Source organism: Artibeus jamaicensis, unplaced genomic scaffold, assembly GCF_021234435.1.
Source record: "Artibeus jamaicensis isolate MK-2021 breed Jamaican fruit bat unplaced genomic scaffold, CSHL_Jam_final contig_477, whole genome shotgun sequence".
Taxonomy (NCBI): domain Eukaryota; kingdom Metazoa; phylum Chordata; class Mammalia; order Chiroptera; family Phyllostomidae; genus Artibeus; species Artibeus jamaicensis.
In genome coordinates, this window is record NW_026521854.1 from 9,558,209 (window position 1) to 9,561,800 (window position 3,592).

General features: G+C 41.9%; 1 pseudogene; it reads right to left on the reverse strand.

Annotated features, from left to right (window-relative positions):
• Positions 1–269: 269 nt before the first annotated feature.
• Positions 270–1,065, reverse strand: LOC119051834 (olfactory receptor 7A10-like; annotated as a pseudogene).
• Between the last annotated feature and the right edge of the window lie 2,527 nt (positions 1,066–3,592).

The window sequence follows — 3,592 nt, forward strand, 5'->3', positions numbered from 1 at the left end:
TTGGTCTAAAGAAATCCATGTAGTCTCCATAAGATAAATGGGAGCATCCAAATATTTTATCCAAGGCTGGGAATCAATTTGGGAGAGGAGAAAACTGACAAAGAAAAAGTTGCTACATATTATGAAGCTGAAAAGTTAACAGTGATTCATTTAAATATTATAGAGAAGTTAAAATCACAGAAAAAACTGAGGAAAGAAGCAGAGTAATTTCTCCTTCCACAGTCTGATCTGAGTCATAATATCTGGCTCTGTGGCTTTGAGCCCTATAATCATGTGCATTTCTTCAGCCCTAGGACAAATGGTCCTTTTATAGCTGCCACCTGAAATAGTCTTCTCAGAGCCCCCTTTATGTCTTTATTCCTGAAACTGCAGATGAAGGGGTTCAGTATGGGTATGACAGTACCATACATCACTGAGGCTCTTACACTTAAATGTGGGCTGTGAGTACCAGCAGAGCTGAGACACACTCTTAGGCTTGTACCATAAAATAAGGAGACAAACTGAGAGGTGAGATGCACAGGCAGAAAATGCTTTACACTTCCCCTGCACTGATGGGATTGCTTGTATAGAGGACACTACCTTAGAGTAAGAGTAAAGGATTCCAGCCAGGGCATCACCACCTAGCAGCCCAGTTGAAAAATAGACCACTATGTCATTAATAAAGGTGTCAGAACAGGCTAGTTGGACTGTTTGATTTCACAAAAAAAGTGAGGGATACCCAAGCCTGGACAGAAGGACAATCGCAACACCATCAAGCATTGTAGCAAGGAATTCAGGGCACTTATGACCCAGGACACCAGAACCAGAGTTTGAGAGCTGAGGGGTCATGATGACTGTGTAGTGCAGAGGGTGACAGTTGGCCAGAAACCAGTCATAGGCCATCACAGTCAGGAGAAAGTCATCCAATCCTGCAAAGCATAGAAAGTAATACATCTGGGTGATGCAGCCTGCATAGGTGATGGCTTTGTTCTCTGTCTGGATGTTCAGCAGCATCTTTGAGATGGTGGTGGAAATAAAACAGATGTCTACCAAGGGCAGGTTAGAGAGGAAGAAGTACATGGGCATGTGGAGGTGGGAGTCTGAGCTGACGGCCACTGTGATGAGCAGGTTTCCCAACACTGTGATCAGGTATATGCAGAGGAACAATTCAAAAAGGAGGAGTTGGGACTACCTGCCAAGATGGAGGCATAGGTGGAAATACTGTGCCTCCTCACACAACCAAAATTAAGGACAACAAAGATTTAGAAACAAAAACACAACCAGAACAGATAGAAAATTGAAATGTATGGAAGTCCAACAAGCATTCATCTAGACAGGCCAGAGGGATGAAGTGGGTGGCTGGTGGAGAGAAATGCCAGCAGAAAAAGGCAGCAGCTGCCAAACCCAGGAGTGCAGGTGGTGTAGGGCTAGCAGACCCCAGGTGCCAGAAGGAAATGAGCAGAGGGTGCAGGGTGGTAGGCTGACCTTGGTTACACATTTGTGCCCAGATAAACTAGGAAAAAAATGGACAGACCAAGCAACCCAGGGAGCCAGCAAAAGGAAATAAAGCCTAAAAGCATTGATTGAAAAAGTGCTGGAGGAGACTCCTAGCATCACAGGAGAGGTCATTGGAGAAAGTCATAGGGTCCTAAAATGTACACAAGCCCACCACCCCTGAAACCAGCACCAGTAGGGCCCAATTTTCTTGTGGGAAGTGGCAGAGGGGACTGAAATTCAAGAGAGAACAGAGCAAGCTCTCTTGTTCCCTCTCTGAACTTGACCCCACATATAGCATCACAACCCAGCAACTGGGTTGTCCCACCCTGGTGAACACCTAAGGCTCCACATCTCATATGTAACAGGCACAACCAGGCAAAAAAAAAAAAAAAAAAAAAAAAAAAAAAAAAACATGGCTCAAACAGAAGAACAGATCAAAGCCCCAGAGCTAATACTTTTAAGTGACCAAGAAATAGCCAACATGTCAGATGCACAGTTCAAAGCACTGGTGATCAGGATACTCACAGAATTGGTTTACTTTTGTCACACATTAGATGAAAAAATGAAGGCTAACTAAGTGTAATGAAGGAAAATGCACAGAAACCTATAGTGATGGAAAGAAAACTGGGACTCAAATCAATGGAGTGGACCAGAAGTAAGAAAGAAACAAACAGAAAAGAATAAAGAAACAAGAATTCAAAAAAATGAGTAGAGGTTATTCCTAAGCAACATGTTCCTCCAGAACATCTTTAACGTTCCAACATCTGAATTATTGGGTACAAGAAAAAGAAGAGGAAGAGAAACAAGTGGAAAACTTATTTTAACAGACAATGAAGGAGAACTTCCCCAATCTGGCAAAGGAAACAGACTTCCAGGAAGTCCAGGAAGCTCAGAGAGTTCCAAAGAAGGTGGACCCAAGGAGGAACACACCAAGGCACATCATGATTACATTAGCCAAAATTAAAATGAAGGAGAGTATTCTAGAAGCAGCAAGAGATAAGGGACAGTCACCTACAAAGGAGATCCTATCAGACTGTCAGCTTATTGCTCAAAAGAGACCTTACAGGCAAGAAGGGCCTGAAAAGAAGTATTCCAAGTCATGAAAGACAAGGACTTAAATATAAGATCACTCTATCCAGCAAAGCTTTCATTTAGAATGGAAGGGCAAATAAAGCGCTTCTCAGATAAGGTCAAATTCAAGTAGTTCATCATCACCAAGCCCTTATTATATAAAATATTATGGGGATTTATCTAAAAAAAAAGAAGACAAGACATATGAACAGTAAAAAGACAGCAAACTCACAGTTATTAACAACCACACCTAAAACAAAAGCAAATGTGGACAGCTAGATCAGGACCAGAGCCACAGAAATGGAGATCACTGGGAGTGTTAGCAACAGGAGAGTGGGAGGAGGAGAGACAGGTAAAAGGTAAAGAGAATAAGTAGCATAGACAGTAGAGAGAAAATAGACAGGGGGAGGCAAGAATAGTATGGAAAATGTAGAAGCTAAGGAACGTATGACACATGGACATAAACTAAGAGGAGAAATGTGGGTGGGAAGGGGTGTGCAGGGAGGAGGGGAATGAAGGTGGGAAATGGGACAACTGTAATGGCATACTCAATAAAATATATTTTAAAAAAACATCTGTGGTACATTTATACAATGGAATACTATGCAGCAGAAAGAAAGAAGGAGCTCCTATCATTTGGGACACCATGGATAGAACCAAAGAGCATTATGCTAAATGAAATAAGCCAGGCATCAAAAGACAAATACCATATGATCTTACCTCTAAGTGGAACTTAATCAACAAAGCAAACAAACAAGCAAAATAAAACCAAGAATATTGAAATTAAAAACAAACTGACATTAACCAGAGGAGAAATGGGAGGGAATAATGGAGGGAGAAGGGGAAGGGTTTTCAGGAACATGTACAAAGGACACAAGGTCAAAACCAAAGAGGGGCAGGATCAAGGGTGGGGAGTGGGGATAGCTGGGGTGGTGAGGTGTTGGAGGGAAAATGGAGACAAATGTACTTGATCAACAATAAAAAAGTGGCATTTAGTGGCATATAGTATTTTCAGTGGCATTTAAACCATTGTTTAAATGTAGTT